Source organism: Rhipicephalus microplus, chromosome X, assembly GCF_043290135.1.
Source record: "Rhipicephalus microplus isolate Deutch F79 chromosome X, USDA_Rmic, whole genome shotgun sequence".
NCBI classification, from domain to species: Eukaryota; Metazoa; Arthropoda; class Arachnida; order Ixodida; family Ixodidae; genus Rhipicephalus; species Rhipicephalus microplus.
In genome coordinates, this window is record NC_134710.1 from 145,090,314 (window position 1) to 145,110,416 (window position 20,103).

A 20,103-nucleotide genomic window follows, 5' to 3' on the forward strand; every position below is an offset into this window, starting at 1 on the left:
GTCATTTGACCTACAGTGGTTTTACACAAACGATGATGGCCCTTAGCCCCCAATAGAGAAGTTCCATGACTCTTTGCTACATTTCTTATAAATAATGTAGCGCAAAGAAACAAGACACAAGAAAGACACAACTGTGTTAACCCACACACACAGCACTACTTTTCGAACAAATATTATGGCCTTCTTGTGGCAATAAACACTACTACGATTTGCCCACACAAGAAAATGTGCACTGAATTGACCAATTAAAAAGTTATTTCCATCTGATGCTTATTGCAAGTGCTTGATATGGTGCAACGCTCTCTGGTCTGTCTGCTTGTAGCCTCATGGGCAACTCAACGTTACTAGACTATGTTCAGTTTTTAAACTGCCGTGAGTGCGTGAACTGGCCACCGATTGTCGCATATAGGGGCGTCTGTTCCATCTTGCTCAGTCAGTGCGGCGCGGTTGAAGCGGACGTGCCAGTGGAAATGCAGTCTGTCCGCGGCTGCGAACGCGGTTGGGCGTTCTGTGTTTGTGTGTATTTTGCTCGGTTTTGCGACCTTTGTTAAGTTTAAGGTTTGTGACGCCCATTTTCACGAGCAAGATATCTGCAAGAACTACGTGCATGTCATTAATGAAACTGTTGTCGGAACACCACGTGAAAAATGGAGCCTCAGTGTGTTGTTTCGATGATTTTTCCCAGCCTGCCTGCTTACTCGTTTCCGTTGAGGAAAGCTTTAATGCAAGCAAGTCGACAGCTCTTGCCCAAAAGCAGGCTCGAGAAGAAAGGCTGGCTGGTTTCCTTTTGCAGATTCAGTTGCGAGAGCACGCACCTGGTGATGCATTCCAGCATAACTACAATAGCCCTGTCGCAAGAGATGCGGTTTTATATACCTTGTTGGGTATGTCGTGAAAAAAGCAGGGAAATTCTCCACCTGTGCCGACTGTCTCGGCACGATCATGGGAATCTGCATTGTTTCACCAGCGGCAATCATGACCAAAATGAAATAGTCTAAATGTTTCACTCACTCTAAAAGAAATCGAGTATCTGGCTTTGATGCAATAGATTGTAAATATGTGCTGAGGTGTGGTGTTGTACCCACGTTATGAGATAACAATTGTTTGGCTGTGATGCAGTAGGTTGCCCGATTGTGCTGTGATGTGCTGGTTTCTGTCACGAGTATATATTTCAAGCGTTTTCGCTATAAAATTTCAGCTAAGTCAGCGCTCTTCTTCCGTAGTTATGCCGTAGCTACTCGTGGTTTTACACTGTGCAAATATGTTGATTCCCAATCACCAACTAGCCGGAGCATCTCTCTTATCATTAGTACCCGGCACCCTGCAGCAACCTTCAAGTGCCCTATGGTGTCTACTTTCAAAGACTGAGGGCGTCATTGAAGAAAAGATGCAATCAAAGAAGGTGTTCAGAGACCTGTTTCAGATAATTGTAGAAGAACTTGGCCAAAATTTTTATGCGCGGTTCCTGCAACGAGAACGTGCCTTGAATGTGCAAGTAAAGTCGGCCCGCAAGCGAGCAAAGCTCATATAGACCTCAATGTTGCCCTTGTTAATGTGGTGCTTGGATGTACGAGAACAGTGTTGGCTTAATTTTTTTGTTCATCTCAAAATAAAATGCCAAGAGTGTGTGTCTTAGATTTAATGACCTAGCCTTACATTACCTGCACCAGCTCGCATGCTCGTTGTTACTTAACGGCTGCTTCACTGACTAAAAGATTAGTTGGCCAAAAAGGATTAACAGGCTTTTTCTACGGAGCCCAGTTAAGTTGAGTTGCACGAACGTGTAGAGAGTTTTCAAAACCGTTACTGTTTAGATACAGTACGTGACGTGTCGTTAGGATGCTGAAAGCCAAATCAGCTTTGAAACGAGTCTGGAATCTTGAAGACGATGATGAAATGTAACGGGAATCTTCATCATGGCTCGTTACTAAATCCACAAGAATCGAACAGCTTCTGACAGCTCTTACAGAGCCTAGAAGATGGCCAAAGCTGCTGGAGCTCTTGCTAACGCACTTAAACAGAGCAATCCTGGGAAAGTGCAGTGGCGATTTTCACAATCGGTGAAGTTGTGCTGTCGATATGCTAAACACGAGGCCATAGAAATATTAAAAAAGGTAAATCGAAAAAAGCACCGGTTGCAATTTTTCGAAATCGAGCTGAGCGTGTTCGCCAGTATGAGAGATGCACTTGCGTAGAGCTGCATGTGGCGCTCCCGCCATCTGGCATTGAGCAAAGGCACGGAGGTGCCCGCAATGTATGGCGCCTGCGGAGAGTTTGAAAACTGAACCTAGTGTAGTAACGTTGGGGCAACTGGTATGCTTCAATGAGTAATGGAAGACACTGCACTTCATAAGTAAACATTGATTGATATCTGGGGTTTAACGTCCCAAAACCACTATATGATTATGAGAGACGCCGTAGTGGAGGGCTCCGGAAATTTAGACCACCTGGGGTTCTTTAACGTGCACCCAAATCTGAGCACACGGGCCTACAACATTTCCGCCTCCATCGGAAATGCAGCCGGGATTCGAACCCGCGCCCTGCGGGTCAGCAGCCGAGTACCTTAGCCACTAGACCACCGCGGCGGGGCACTTCATAAGTAAACAGGCTACTAACACGAAATTGCGTGGTTGAGATAGCCTGCTGGATTAATTATAGTATATATGTATATATCATCCACCACATCAAACAGCAAATATAGTTTTGACGGTAATTTATTTGAATTTTGATGATCACAACGGGACCCAGTCATACATGCAATGCCTCGCGACTTTGACACAATCCAAGGCAGGTGTCTCAAAAACGTGGCCCGCGAACCTCTCACTTGTGGCCCACATACACACACACATAGCTATGTTTGTCTCCTGTGTGTGTGTGCATACACACACACACACACGCACGCGAGGAAGATACTACAAAACTTTCACGAAATCGTCTTTACTTAACATTTTCAGCTGGTGGACCAGCCTTCGAAAGAGCAACGTTACTCTGACGAAGACTGGTTCACCAACAGAAAATATTAAGATACTTTTTTGATAGTTTCGACGTCCCTTCCTAGCATGAAATATGTCGGGTCCAGCGTGAATGGTGTTCAAAGAATTGTGTGTGTGTATGTGTGTGTACACAATAATTTTCACAGTAAACTACACAGGCATGAGTGGTCCAAAGCACAAAGCATTGTTTTTGTTAGGCACCCTCTGTGGTCTACATGCGCTGAAGCGTAACCGTGAAACAAGAGCAGTATTTCAGAATTGATGACCTGTGTATGAGATATGGGAACGGTTTTCTTTTCAATGGTAATGGCAACATTTGCTGACAATGTGAGCAAACCAAACCTCTGCACCCCCCCCCCCCCCCCTCTTGCTCTTGCGAGACAAAATTCTGTGACTCTGGCCCGCTGCTTGAGAAAAGATTGAGACACTTGATCTAAGGTGACTTACAGATGACCCCCACCTTCCGAGACGTCATCACTGTGGCTGAGTGCCTAGCTGCTGCAGCTATAATGATGGCATCACAGTTGCCATTGTGCCTGCAGGCTACTATTCTGTGGCTGCTCGTGAGTCTGCCCACAGTGAATGTGTGGAAAGTGTGTGTGGAAGCCTTAAGAAAGTTATTGTCACCTAAGGACAATAAAAAAAAAAGCAACAATGAAGGCAACAACATCGCGCAGCACATCTGGCAGTGAAAGAATGTAAGCAGACAATGCAGGCAGCGTGAAAGCGCACTGCCGCTAGCTCTGTGCACCATTTCCCATGCTAGATGACAATAACTGCACCCGGCAACCTGTCGTGCTTAAATCACTTCCGAATCGAAACCGAGACTGGTCAGTAATACACAGGCTGTAATTATTTCTTGCACGCTGCAGCAAGTGATGGGTTGAGTTATGATTAATAGGCCCTCAGCAATAAAATGCAGAAAAAAACGACCAACGAAAAATTTTGTGTTGCACCCTTTCAAACCAAGCAAGACTCGGGCAACACGGCAGTCTCGTTCCAACTAAGCCTACAAACAAGATGGCACATTCAAGACTGGTAAGGCATACATCAAGTCAGATAGTACAGATTATTGATACAGCTATAGTGCTGTCGTCTGGCTCCTCATCAAGAGAGGAGAGTTTCTAGACAAAATGATGAACTGTCAATGGAAGTCAAATGCAAATATAATGGTGCTGACACTTTGGTCAGCCCAAATATAAACAAGATATGGCATTGATCTTTTGGTCAGCCCAAATATAAATAAGATATGGCATTGATGCTTTGGTCAGCCCAAGTATAAATATGAAAATGTGCATCGGTGACAAAGGCAATAGAAAAGGGCCTTGGCGGCAATAGGGAAAAGTACCGCTATATTCAGTGCTTAGAGCATAAAAAATATTTTCGGCCAGCAACCCTCCGCTATCACATCGAATAGTGATGTTTGGCGCAGTTGGTACAACTGCACTTCAATGGGCAAAGTAAGTGATTGATTGATATGTTGGGTTTAATGTCCCAAAACCACGATATGATTACGAAAGACGCCGTAGTGAAGGGCTCCGGAAATTTTGACCACCTGGAGTTTTTTAACGTGCACCCAAATCTGAGCACATGGGCCCACAGCATTTTCGCCTCCATCGAAAATGCAGCTGCCGCAGCCGGGACTCAATCCCGCGACCTACGAGTCAGCAGCAGAGTACCTTAGCCACTAGACGCGGCGGGGCGATGGGCAATGTAAGGCATGGAGAGATAGGATTGTAATGAAATAGCACTAATGAACCAGTTGGACCCCCACTGGCTTAGTTTGCACCATCTTTCATGACAGCATAAACAGATAGAAACCAGAGTTTGCATGAAAAAAAAAAAAAAAACTTTTTTGCAAGAAATAAATTTCATTTTAATTTCCATATTCAATATATAAAGCCTTATATTTATTACTTTAATAATTACTCTGGTATACCTTTTAAAAACCGAGCAATGCGGCAGCCCCCCAGCCCCCTTCCTATTTAGATATGTTTTTTCTGTGAAAAGGTGGGAAAAGGGAGCTAAATTGGCACGCCCACTGCTGCCCCCCCCCCCCCCCCTTCATGAATTATGCCAAAAAACCTGCTGCTAAGCTTAGCTCACTGCTCACGCTTCGCGCGTTTTCCTGGTGCCTTTTCTCCCCCCCTTTCTTCGTTCACAAAATTGCCAAGTTCAAATAATATGAATCTGGGAAATTCATGAAGAAGGAGAGAGGGCCACAGTAGGCGTGTCGATTTACTTCCCTTTTCCCTCCTCTTCTTTTCACAGAAAAAAACATATCTAAAAAGGAAGTGGGCTGGGGGGGCTTTCGCATAGCTCCTTAAGTGTGATAATCGGCATCGCAGTCTTATAACGGCTGATAAACGTAGCAGGTAGAGTTTTCAAACTACAGTATAATCTCGGTGATACGAACTTCAAGGAGAGTGAAGATATTCGTATCACACGAAATATCACATCATTAGAAAACGCGCAAATTCTGTTTTAAAACAACGACATATGCACAAAAAATCTATTTCTGTCAAAAAATCTTGCGTATGTCTTTCTGGGACATACATGAACTGAACAATAAGGGACGATGCTGCCCCGAAAGCATGCATCAAAGCTTCGCTTGAGGCCAACTAAGTGTCCAAGTCCGCTCCACTATAATTATAAACGAAAATCAACAGGAATGCTAAAATGCTTCGCGTCTGTTTTAAGACTTTATTGCCTTTTATCTATGGCTGCATTCGCTACTCCCATTCAGCGTCAGTAGCAGCAAAGATATTGAGATGCTCATCAGGGGAGTGAGCGCAATTCAATTGTGTGCTGGCGGGTCATCTCTACATCGCTGCAATAAAATGCATCTCTAAATTACTGTAACAAAATCTGCCATTTTTAGTTTATCCTCACTGTGAATTGATAATTTTCTATGAACCAACCCTGCCTGGGTGTGCCATCTTCTCTCCGTGAGAGAGGTACACTTGTTAATGAGAATATCTGGGGTTTTATGAGCTGGAATAACTATATGATTAGGAGACACTGTAGAGAGGCTGCAGAAATTTCGGAAATGTGGTGTTCTTAAACGTGCACCGACATCACACAGTGCATGAACCTCTAGCATGTAGCTTTCACCCAAATGCGACCGCTATGACAAAAATTGACCATTTTTTTTTTTTTTCTGCTGTCATTTGTAAGATTGCTTCAACAAACAGAACTATCTGCTCTCATATTTGGAATGTGACTTCAATGCCATGTGTTTAAATGCACAATTTCACGTGTCCAAAAGCAAAAGCATTTGCCTATCGTGGACCATCGAGGAGGTGAAGTGAACATCTCCCACTAATATTTGCGGCTGTATCGTCAAAATTTCACATTTGTTCACCGTTTTTGTTTATTTTTCCCACTCTTTATAGGAGAGGAGACAGTGGTTTTCTTTTTACCTATTTCGAGTAGCATCCGCGGCCCTGAAACGACCATGCATGATAGCTCGCCTCAGCCACGTACAGTCACGATCACTGCGACACCATCTCGCGCCCTCTCCACGAAACGAGTACAAAAGTTCTTCATTGGTCCACCTAAATACTTTTTACACTGTGGTTTGGGAGAGTTGGTAAGTATGTGTACGACTTCAGAAACACAGAAAAGTACTGTCCCAGCTTTGAGCCTGCCATCGCACTACGAATCCTCTACAGCTTATGGCACATTCCGGTGGTCGTTTGAGAGTGCTCAGACTAACTTTAAATGTGGTGTACTCAACAGATTTAATGCTCCACAACGAGAACAACTATATGCAAAAGTCATTTTCCTCTTTCCTTATAATGTACTGGTGCTAATATTTTCAGTAGTGATGCTTAATTTCTATTTTACACGAATTTGTTAAAACTTCTAGAGTGCTTAAAAATGACCAGTTCAATTCACCGTTAAACATGGCAGTCCTACTGCATTAAACGCCGCAGCTGGTCATGCAAAAAGCGACACAAACAGTGAAGTCCTAACCACTGGCCTGCACACAATGCCACTGCCACATGTCTGAGAATGCGCCAAGGCAGTATGAATATAATGTCTCTATGGTATGTATTCGTAGCCATCCCTCGAAAAGATCACAGAAGTCACTAAATTGCCTATATCTAGCTCCTCTGCAAAACGATGAAGCTGCTGCTCCCAATAATAAGAGTACGTACTGTCTGGTAGCAGCGGAACATACCAAAATGCTGTTTTCTTGGCTTCCACGACTCACTATGACAACGCGCTGAAGCTAATTGAATAGCCACGCTATTTGAAAAAAATTTCAACAGAAGTATTCTATCAAAAACAAAATATTTTTCCGAAAAACTAGGGAAACATTTGTAAAATCGTAAGCAAGGTTTTTAACGAGAAATTCGGAAGAGTTAAATGATGTGACTATGGGCCTCTACACTGTTTTATTGAAAAGTAAATTACAAAGGGCACCGAAATAGGCTGTGATACTTCTAACCAGCAATTATGATTTCCCCTTCGTAATATTACACACCGGATGTATTGGAAACAACTATAGCCCTGTCAAAAACTGTAAAGGCTCAAGTTTCTCTGGAGCATTTATAAAAACAACGTGTTGGCAAGATGTGGTAATACAAAAAAAAAAAAATTAGAGTACAAATGTTGCCTAGACATACTCAAATTTTAATTATTTTCTTATGCTATGAGTGCTTGGAATGACGCCCTTGTAGAGATATTTTTTTATGCCTTGCTACATTAGGGGCAACCAAATGTGTTACGAGACATGCCTATTTTTTTACTGCATCTTTTTCAGATTCTATTATGTTAATGTTTTTCTCTTGTCTAGTGATACTTATTCACTGCAAAAATATTTTTATACATAGTTTGATACAAAGTGAGAAAGCAGGAGAGGCACTGCCCTAATGACTGAAGATCTCGGAGAGGGACTCGTGGCAGCTGGCTGTGTCAAAATATCTGCAGAAGCATTTATCTGTGTTGCACATGAACGACCCTTTCTACGTTAAAACTCGGATGTTTTGGTTGAATACTTAAACACCAGTGAGTTTTCAGTGGTAACAGCGTGTAGTGTCGATGTAGTCGACCTATATTATTTTTTGCCGCAAGATCGGTTGCTAAACTGCGTTGAGCAGTGCATTGTGGAAGACAATGACGAACTATCATTCAGGAATCATACAGGAGTGTCAACCGAGTCCTTTTTAAAAAATTTTGACGTTTTATCTAAAGTCGACCTTCATCGTATGGCTTGGAAACCTGTAAATGCAGAAATCGGGTGTGTGGACAGGTTCCAGTGTAGCTCCTGCATTAAGCAACATTTTCCTAGGAAAGGTGGACACTGCCCTAAGCAATAAACTACCGTCTGGCATCAAAATCTTCAGATACGTTATCTGATTTTTGAAAAGAAATGTTCTGCAGTGAACTATGACGCTATTTTGGCATGCTTCGAGACGGAAGGCATGGGCCTCCGGTTTACCTCGGAGGTTCCGAGCAATCATAAATTGCAATTTCTAGACCTTTCTTTATTCTTTGGAGGTAATCATATTTGCTGGCAATATAACCCTCGATCCGCAAAACCTGTTTTAAATTACTCATCCGGTCATTCCAAGCTTATAAAACGAGGAATTGTTTTGTCATGCTTTCGTTTAGCACTTGAAAAAAGCTGTATCCACATGGTGCACTATGATTTCTTAGCGCAGCTAGGACGGTTATTCGAGGCCGGTTACCCGCCGTATCTAATCGCATCGGTGTGTGAGAGACTTCTGCAGATGGTGAGAAACGGTGATAAACGTGCATGTGTTTCTGCAGACTGCAATAAAGGAAGCAAATGCGTGGCCGTCATCCCTTACATTCATAAATTGGCGCATGGACTGAAAAGTGTGGGGAACAGGTTTGGTGTGCGCGTTTTCTCTGCACCCAATAAATTAGGCCGTATCTGCGCCATGGTGCATAGGAGAACGCAGGGCACGTCGAAAAGCAGAGGATGTTTGCAGAAACATGCAAAACAATTTGTTAAGTGTTTTTTAGGAGTGGTGTATAGCATACCGAACGTGCGGTCGCATGTACATTGGCCAGACCGGGCGATGTTTGAACATACGCCTCAGGGAGCATTTGAGTTCCTTGAAAAATACTCCTTTTTCCGTTTTAGCTTCACATTGCAATTCCTGCAAGTGTCAACCGTTGTATGAAAAAACAAGTGTACTTTTCCGGCATCCGCTTCAAACCACGCATGAAATTTCCGAAGCATATCACATTTCTAGAAATAATAATTGTATTAGCCATCCGTCACTATCACTACTTGACCGTGAGTTTAACTATATTGATAATTCGTAGACAAGTGCTTCGAATGAACGCCACGCTTGCTGCTCACACTATCATCGTATTTCTGTTGGCATGCGCACCCTTGTGTACTTGATTGATATGTGGGGTTTAACGTCCCATTTGATTATGAGAGACAGCGTAGTGGAGGGCTCCGGAAATTTCGACCACCTGGTGTTCTTTAACGTGCACCCAAATCTGAGCACACGGGCCTACAACATTTTCACCTCCATCGGAAATGCAGCCGCAGGGATTCGAACCCGCGACCTGCGGGTCAGCAGCCGAGTACCTTAGCCACTAGACTACCGCATCCTTGTGTACTTGTATGTCCTTCTAACGTGAGAATAAACTAGTTGTTAGTTGAGCACTCATGCTGTGTGCCTCTTCTTTGCTTTGTGTCTGTGTTTACCCCCGCGCTCCCGGTTCACTGAACCATCATGAATTACCAACTAGCCCACCTTTCCATCCTATTGAAGAGTGAGCACCGATTGCCTCCTTGAATAAAGGAAAGAAACACAGTGGACTAGCAATAACTGAAGATTCCATATTTCAGATGTCTGCTTGTTTCAAATTTTTGGTTGTTCTAATATGTTTTCAGTATAATTTAACATTGCCTATTGAAACTGCTCAATTGAATTAATTTGGTCAAGTCATATTTTTTGATTATTCATGCTAAAGAACATCGTCCACCTTTCTCAGTGCTAACTGAAAACTTGTGTTCTTACAGCACAAGCTGTCAAATACAGCCAGATTACCTGCCTATATGTGTCAAAGCTGCCAGACCACATGTACAAATGATCTTATGCTGATAAAAGAATGAAAAAAAGTCACAGCTGCAAAGAAAAGGCAACGCAATAAATGAGATCGCAACAAATTTGAATGCTATGTAAAGTAAAGCTAGCAGCTCATGCCTTCATCTTGATACCTGGCTTAACTCACTGACACATTGGTGTAAGGAGATGCAAGCACTGCAGCACGAAAAAAATGCCTATGCTGCTGCCTATGGCTTCAACACAAAATTTGCAAAGAGACACAGCACATCCCTTTGAAGATATTGCACCCGTGGATGACCATTACCAGCCGGTAAAAGCTTACAGTTCATGCTGGAGCCACGCAGTCCCTCTTCCAGGACCTCTTCTTGCGCATTTTCAGATTACCGGCACATTTCCTATCTGCCTGAGCCACTGTGATTGGCAGCCCTCGCATATTTTCACTCACACAAGTATGGTGTAGGTTGATTGATTTGTGGGGTTTAATGTCCCAAAACCACCATATGATTATGAGAGACGCCGTAGTGGAGGGCTCCGGAAATTTTGACCATCTGAGGTTCTTTAACGTGCACCCAAATCTGAGCACACGGGCCTACAACATTTCCGCCTCCATCGAAGTATGGTGTAGGTCTACCACGTTCGAAAGAGCACACCCTATGCACAGAGATGAAACAGGGTACATAGGTTTGGGAGCAGTCCTAGAAGCAAGCAAAAGTGCTTTTTGTAGCAGGCTTGGAGTAGCCAGAAGGGTCTTTTCAAGCAAGTTTAGAGCAGTAAGAACATTAAGAGCAGATTTAGCCCTATTCAAAGCACCTGTGAAACGGCATTTTTCAAACAATCAGCTAAATTATGCAATAGCCTCATTTTTGTGACAGAAATTATAGGGACACTCTTGAAGAGTTCTTGGTGTTGCCGTCATGTCCCATATAAATTCCAAATTGATAGCATACTACCAAGCATCATATCTTCTGTCCGCGAGTAAAAGCACGCGAGCTGGGGTGACAAACACGGCTAAAGCAGAGGTCGAACAATCCAGCCCATCTCCACTGCTCAGGGGGCGCATGTGCTCCACACTTGTGGTGCAACTGCGACTATCTTAGTTATGTACATCCAATGAGTTTATTTTTTGTTTTTTACCTGAACGTGCGATCGTCAACCGCCAAGTTGATAAGTGCGAAGCACATTGGCTAAATAAACGAGAATACGTGCGCACCCTCGATGAGCAGTCATGTCCACGATGCACCCAGATGCACCAGTCTTTGCTAGGCTGTTCTAGAAAACGGGCATAACACCCCTTCTTTTGAGTGCCATTACTGCTAATTCCTTGACTTCTTTTCCGACCATTGCCTGCCATCATGTTTCAAAAAACAGTTTTTCTGGAATGGCAAAGCAACGAATATGATTGCAAGAAGTGTAAGGCTGGCAGCCAACTACTCTCTTAGATTCGATATTGTGTATCTCTACAAAATGAGGAGAGATTCTTTTCTGGCAGTCTCTTCACGCTGAGAGCGCAGCATGCGGAAGAGTTCACGAGTTATTCGCGCTGATGCTTGTCGTGATCGCGCCCAGATAGCGATCGCCACCACGCCCTTAGGATAGAAGTTTACAGCTGCTTCTGGAGCGATCACAGCCTTTACGAAACTGAAACTATAACAGTTTCGATCACATCAAGAAGACTATGTTTCAACCACTTTTCCACGCACAGCATTTGATTGCTTTCGCATATGGGAGCTGAATTCTGGCTCTGCGGCGCAGTAGGGCGCTGATATGCGAGTTTGGCACAGCACAGGTGGTTCAGCGCAAGAAAGAGAGTTTGGTGCTCAGTGCCCCAAATGGTGTAGCTATTCCACCCCTGTATACGGTATTCTGGTCTCATAATAAACAGCGAACAAGATTGGAAAGCGACATCCAGCTGCTACAGGATGCAGCATAACTTGTCCTTAACTAAACATATGCAAATTTGCATGAGTACTATTATAATTGTTTATGTCTAAAAACATTACTTCACACCTCTCCCTTTAGTGAGGTCGTGAACCACCCATTGAGCTTGGAGAAAAAACACCATGTTGAAAGGAAATGAATATTCAGGAATAATGTATATTAGAAGAGAAGTGTCAATGCATTCCCATCGCTGACGCATTCTTCTGTGAAGCACAAAAAATTATATCGCCATGTCCAGAAGTACGATGAGTAGTTGAAGCCTTTTTTTTTGCAGGTGCAACAAGCTGACGGTGCATCAGGAATACGTTATACTGGGAACAAGAGTAGTCGTCCCTGCAAAACTGCAATGGTTCGTCCTGGACGAACTCCATGATGGCCATCCTGGCATCGTGTGCAGCAAAGAGCTAGCACGCAGCTATGTGTAATGGCCAAAGCTTGAAGCAGACCTCGAACGTCGCATCAAAACCTGCGCTAGCTGTCGAAAGCAACATAACACGCCAATCAAAGCATCTCTTCATCCGTGGTCATGGCCGACTTCACCATAGCAGCGCATTCACATAGACTTTGCAGAACCTTTTCAGAGTGCCATGCTTTAAGTGGAGGTCGACGCACATTCCAAATGGCCAGAGATTTTGGAAATGCGCTCGACAACAGCAGAAAGCACAATTCGTTGCTTGACCGAGCTCTTCGCCCGTTTTGGTTTCCCTGAAACAATTCCTTCCGATAATGGTCCTCAATTTGTTTTGCAGGAGTTCAAGCACTTCGTGCAGGAAATGGGGGCACGACACGTCCTCACGGCTCCCTACCACCCCAACTCCAATGGGCTGGCAAAGCGTTTCATTCAAACTTTAAAGAACGCCCTCTGCAAAGATGGCACAGGAGAGACACTGTAGGTAAAGCTGCATAAGTTTTGCTATCGTATCGCAACCTGCCGCCTGCGACAACTCATGAATCACCGACAGCATTGCTCCTAGGACGACACTTACAGAGTCAGCTAGATGCCGTAAAGCCTTCCGTGGGCGGAAAGAGTAGTTCACAGACACTGTACTTAGGCACCGAGTCATCCGTGTCGCAAACGACATTTTGTGGTAGGCGACAACGTATTAACCCGTAATTATTTTGGAAAACCAAAGTGGACCCCCGCTGTGATTGTTGGTCAAAGAGGTCCTGTCTCTCTCCAAGTGTGTGCAAGCACAGCCAGGAACACCTCCACCTGGGGTCGCCACCAAAATCGGCTGCTGCACAGACCTGCAGAGGACGTTACCTCTATGCATGGAACACCTGGCGAAGCTACGACCAGCAAGTTCCTGGTTTTTCCCGGGACTGGTGACGCACCATTTCCTCCCAGGACTACTCCGGTTACGCCACAGGTGACACCAGCACCCACGGATGCAAGACACTACCCCATGCGAAATCGTCGCCCACCAGACAGATTCCAAGCTGGACTCTGATGGACTGTAGTGTGTGTTATTAAAAGAAGGAGAGGTGGCGTTGTGTCTGCTGGCACTCTATTGATAAGAGCACTCTTCGAAGTGCGCATGCGCCAATAGGTGTCAAAAGCAGCGTGCTGCTTTACACCGGTGCTTTCCTTGTTCGAGCCACGAACCCACAAGCATGGGACAATAAACATCGTTTACCAGGAACTTGTCTGGTCCTTTTCAGCACGTTCATTGCAAACGTAACATTCACTTTGTGGTTTTGACCCCGATTCTGGCTGCCAACATCAAGGCTTTTTCGTATATTCATTTTTTGTTTTGTTTTTTGCCTTGTGCATTCATGGGTGTTGGGTCAAGTTTAGGTACATATTTCCTTTTCAAGCAATGTGGCTTCCATTTGGAAGCAGCGGTGTTGTGCACTTTGTGTCCCTTTCATTCGTTTCTATTATTTTACCAATGAATCTGCAGAACTATAGCAGCAACATTTACCTAGATTGCAGTGATGTCATGAACCGAGGCCATCTTGGCACAGCTTTTAGAGCAGCCAAACATTACTTTGGAGCAGCAAATCAGCTTTTTAGAGCGTTTACAAGTCCCACAGTTTCAAATGCAAATATGTCTCTATTTATTTAAGCTGGTGTAAGTAATACCATACTTACTGCAGTCGGCTTTTGCACAACTGCACGCACTTGCCATTTTGGCTTGGCTTCGATCAGTTTGGGGCTTCGTGCGTTGATAGTACACATGATGCTCAAGAGATGGCGCCAGGCTGCCGTGTGCTATCATTGTTAGTGGTTGAAAGGAGCAGATGACATTACTGCTGTAATTTTCAAGAGTGCAATAACTACTCGCATAAACAAAAATTCATATTTCGTAGGGCAGTGTGGTGTGTGCGAGAATTATGTGAGTGGGAGGATTACGCGAATAAATATGATATTCAGAATACCATGAGAGATCAATTAAAATTACTGCTCTTCATTTTCCTACAGAGAGCCCCAATAATAATACTTAATCTGATGACCTCAAGCCACCAAACGTATCCCCGAAATACATTTCACATGCTCCGCCTGATACTTTAGTTACAATACTGCAAATGCAAGCTCTCTAAATTTTTCATGCACTCTGTTTGCTATCAAAATGATCTATTCTGATGATGTCTGTTTTTTCACTGCAACCTAGGAGTTTGTTCTCCGATGAAGTGCCTGCTGTTGTTCAATGAATTAATAATAATAAACATCATCAGCCAAACTACACCCACTGTAGCGCAGAGGCCTTTCCCATGTTCCACCAATCAACCCAGTCATGTGCTTTCTACTGCCACATTCTACACCAAACTTGATCTCATCTACCAACCTAATTTTCTATTTCCATCTCATGCACTTGCCTTCTCTTGGAATCCAGTCAGTTACCATTAATGACCAGCGGTTATCCTACCTATGCGCTATGGCTACGTGCTCGGCCCATGCGAATTTCATCTTGGTTTCAATAACGATATCTTTACACCGTTGGTTCCTTGACGAACTCTGCTCTCTTCCAGTATCTTAAGGTTACATCTATCATTTCCCCTTCTATCGCTCACTGCATCATCCTCAATTTAAGTTGAACCCTTTTTGTAACCCTCCAGGTTTCTGCTCTGTAGGTAAGTACCACTAAGACACAGCGGCTATATGCAGCTGTTGAATAATAATATAGAGGGTTTAATAATTAATTGGTTCTTCAGATCAGAAATATACTGTGCATTCTATAAAATATATGGTAATTGGAATCTTTTATAGTTAATTTTGACTAGTTCTTTCGTATAAAATATTGCCGTGGCCGAGGAGCAGGAGAGCAACATCTGGATGCAACACCATGTTTTCTCAGCAAGATCCTACAAGCCACAGCAGCAGCTAATTATTGATAAATAATAAATTCTCACCATTATATGATGTTAAAACTTCAGTGGCTTGCATGAACGTTTATGAAAGTCAATAAAAACTAATAATATTATCTGGGTTTTACGTCCTAAATCTACGATATGATTATGAGAGATGCCGTAGTGGAGTGCTCCAAAAATTTTAACCATCTGGTGTTTTTTAACGTGCACTGACGTAGCACAGCACTCTGGCCTCAACCAATTCACTTTCACTGAAAAGCGACCACCGTGACCGAGATCGTATCAGCGAGCTTCAGGTCAGCAGCAGAGCGCTGTAGCCACTGATCCACCGCAGCGGACTAAAATCTAATAGTAATACACATCTCTGTAACACAAGCTAATTAAACCAAAACGGACTTTTCAAGTGTATCATCGTGCACGCTCACTGTGATTAATGCAATAAAAGACTTGTCCTACAAAAACTTGTAGTCGCACAAACAATTCTCTAACCAACACTTCTCTAACTTGACACAATTTTTTCGATTAGAGATTCACAATTGTTAGGAACTATTTCGCTGAACTTAATGTAATCTTGAAGTATGGTCTAGTAGTAGTAATAAACTTTATGCAGTGTGGCGTACAATTTAGAATTGTTTGGCAGCTGCACGAAGCTCCCCCCTTTCTCTCTATACAAGCCAGAAGCCACCCGATCCACAAAATACCAGCACTAGCATAGCTGTCTACTTTTAGTAAACTGCTGGAAGGAACCTTGCATATGTAAACCGAAAATTTTGATTAAAACTATTATTCATATTGGGCATCTCTCTGAATACATGGCAACTTTGGTTTCAACGTTACTTCTAGTGAGAGCTGTTATCTGGGACAGAACATTAAGCCAGAGTCCTTTCACTCCTAACCAAACTCTTATGCAACCTGTGGGGTAACAAGTTTTTATGAGCAGTGAGCTGTTTGTGCAAAGCAAATGTTTCATGAGCACTTTTTCCACAAAATGCTGGTGATACTGTTCACAGCAGTACACACACATGCTTTTATAAAAAAATTGTCTTTTACAGCATGCTGTGCACTATACTCCATCTTACAATCTGGTTGTAGCACTGTGGAAGCTACGTGGTGCCCACTGGCAGTATAGCGGCGCACTGCAAATTAGTACGCTCAATGGGTACATATTTTTGTTGGTCTAATAGCTGCAATAAGTGCTTTTGTGCATTATCCTATAATTTTAAACCAACTAGAAGCCCTTCGATGTAATTATTTTGAGGGTCTCCGCATTAGTATTGCAATTTGTTTTTTACTACTTGCCAACATCATAAATTAGTTTTTTACACATTCACAAATTATGTTGAAAGTATGCTAAGAATGAATTCACTCAATAAGCACTGATTTAATAGCATTCTTGAAAAGAGCAATGATATATTTATTGCGTACGGGCAAACAAACGCAGGTCAAAACGCAATGTGGAGGCTCTAAAAAGTTGTGCACAGTTCTTGACAAACATGGCTTCCTCCAATGTAGTAGCGTCTAGTTCATGCCATTTTTCAAAAGTGCAATTTGATCCGAAAATGGCAAGCGTTGAACATCCTAGAATCGCTTCAGAATGAGTGTAGAGAAAGAGCCAGCATGAATTTTCTCGCTAAGAGGACTGCACAACTAACAAAGGTGAGCAAGTGGACACTGTACTTACAAGTGGGCGTTTCAGAATGAAAAGGGGGGCAGAATGTTGGCACCCAAGAAGTGATGTGGTGGGAAAGGATGCCAGTGCAAAAAAGAGGCTAGACAACTTCGACCTGGAAGTGCTGCGAAGGACTGTGCACAGTTTCTTTCACAGAAACGAGTTCGCCATTGTCAGTAAGCTTACGCGCCCCTTCGAAGAGGACAGCGAGCTGCCATCTGTGTGAACGGCAACTATGCACAGGACGTCTCAAAATGCACTCCCCATAGAAGCACCACACATTGTGCAGTCTCACCGCCGCTACTTGCATCAAATTGCAGAGTTGTGGCGCCAATGTAGGCCCATCTTTTACACTGATGAAACATGGGTCAATACTGGCCACACAAGTAGACAAGCGTGGGTTTATGAAACCACGGATAACGTCCATAAAGTGCATTGATTCGGGCTGTCTACAGGCCTTCAAGACCCTAGTGGAAAAGGCAGGTTGCTGCTGGTACAATAAAGATGCATGCCGACAATTTGGATCTGTCCGTTTCATGCAGACTGTGTAGATCGTGGAAAAAATCAGTGGTGACATCACATGATTTCTACAACTGTAAATGAAAATTATTCACAATAACACCTGCGATAGACACTTTACAGTGGCTTGGGTGTTTGAGTAGTGAAGTGTCGCATAATCTGGGTAAGTTAAAAATTTTAGACCTCTGCTTCGAGGGCACTTGGTAGGCAGAAATTATATCACCACGCGTGCTTTTTTAGGATTGCACATTCTGGCATACATCATCACGAAGCAAACCCGAGGTCCACACCTCGGGATTTCGATAAAAAATACACTTTAGACACCAAGAGAATTCGACAAAAAATACATTTTAGAAAACAAGCGACCTTCAGATGTTTTTATTCAATTCCGCGAGCAGCAATCACAGTAGCAGAAACTTTTAATACAAACCGAACAAGCCCTCTTTTTGAATACTGCAGTGTGGTGCATTTGGTATCAGCCAGCAACAAAATGTTATAGTTAAAAAAAAAGTTTAACAAAAACATGTTCCCCTGGCCGTATTCGAATTTCGGCTCACTGTGGCGTGAACGATCTCGCGGTGCGGGCGCTCAACTCATTAGGCCACAGCTAAATATGTGCGTGGATTAATACAACGCGAAGGCACTCGCCTTTGTGATTGGTTGAAATCGCCTAGCCTTAGTAGAGCTGCAACCAGCTTTTCAGATGGGGAGTATAGTCTTTCCAACGGGGAACTGTGGTTGCAACAAGCGACATTAGAGCACGAACAGTAGTTATGGGTATGGACATTATGCTAAGCACATAAAGAGGCAACAACTGCAATTTATTTATCACTATTAGAATTCAAAATGAGGTTAAAGGCCTTCGGAGACTTCTCGAATACATGTGTATAACTTGCCTGTCTGCTCCATGACCACTCTTCGTGACCTAAATATAATTTCAAGCACCTGCAGTCTTCCTTTTCTGCAGAAGACCACAAATATGATATGCCGATGCATATTCGGTTCAAACAGCGAGAATTTTTTAATGCAGTTGACATAAGTTTCACCCCCCCCCCCCCAACCCTGAGGGCCGTTCCACGTGCTTCCCGCACAGCCGCAATCCACGTGCCAGGACCTCTACCGCATGTAAGCGGGGGACAAATAAGCTAATAGGCAACGCTGAAGGGTGAAAGAGCGTCGCCAATTGGCTTATTTGTCCCCTTGCTTGCATGCGGGAGGGGTGCCAGCACATGCGTTGTGGCTGTGCGGAAAGCGCGTGGAACGGCCCTAACATTTTCAGTTTTGCATGTGTGCACAAGCAAACACACACACAAATGCATGGACAAACATGCATTAGGTTTTTTTTAATCTTCCCCCTTCCAAAAAAATTTCTGGCTATGCCCCTGGCCCCTTTCAGTAATTCTTTATATGAAAGAATAAAATAAAATTGTGAAAATTTTGATGATGAAAGACTTCAGACGTGGAGAGATGCTTTCCCTCAAGAAAATGTGCTTCAATGTGTTTTACTACACATGATCAACACAACACCACATAGTTACTTCCTGCATGCAAGTGCTTTGGCTTGGAACATGAGTGCTTGGTGCTACATAATTTTGCTTAAAGATGTTGCATGCATGGTGAAATCTCGTTATAGTGAACCTCAGATTAATAATTTTTTTCAGATTAGCTTTTTTGAACCCTCTCCAAATGTTGATAGGTTAATTGTGAAAATGTTCCCCAACTACACATTTTAGAATACCGAATGTTTCAAAGTAACAAATAAATTTTATCCCCCTCCTATCTCCACAACACTTCAACACAGAGAATAGCGATATTAAAAAGTAACTCACAGCTGTTAAAATAATGCCCAGCTCCGTGCCAGCCACTATCATCATCATCATAATGCCCGCATATTTCTCTACGTGCCCGCCCTTTACAAATGCGCGATAGCATTATTGCCATCATCATCGCCTGGTACTTGTTTTTGGCGTCAGGCTTCACGTCGTCGCCTTTGTTTTCTTCGGGCAGCTTTACCTGCGTGCTTGTTACGGCTGTTTTCTAGCCTTTTGGTTGATGGTTGAACGTTAATGATGAGCTTCGGGAGCAGCACGAAGGAATGCTACGACATTGAAAAATGCGATGCGAGTGACTTATGGAATGAAGTAGCAGGTTATTACCCATGTATATTTCATTAACACCCGAACACTATGTACAGTGCGACGACGAAGCAGTGCGACGACGAACCTTAGCTGATGACCGATAAGATCCATACCATTTGTCGTGATAAGGAACCGGCGACAAGAGGCTGCGCTGAAACAGTGCACGCAAACCAACGTAAAGAATCACTATTTAACGCCGATGCTCTGCAGTGTTTAACTCTATGGCTACGGCGCAAAAACGGCACTTTTTTTTGTGCTTTCACAAAAAAATTGATTACTTTTGAATTGTAATATATGAAATGATAGCTTATTGATTCGGCCTTTTATGCATATACAACACTTTGGTATAAGACTTATAGAATTGGAAAATTTAATTGTTAAATAACAAAAACGTTCAAGCAAAAACGTTATACAAGCATTTCACAAGTAAGTTAATGTAGAGAGTTAAAAATTATTTTGAGAAGTCTGAA

At 43.2% G+C, this 20,103-nt stretch overlaps 1 protein-coding gene across 15 annotated transcripts in view; it reads right to left on the reverse strand.

Moving 5' to 3' along the window:
- The window catches only part of LOC119177004 (uncharacterized), a 282,220-nt gene that overhangs the window by 9,872 nt on the left and 252,245 nt on the right, over positions 1-20,103 (reverse strand). The gene's annotated exons all lie outside the window — the stretch shown is intronic.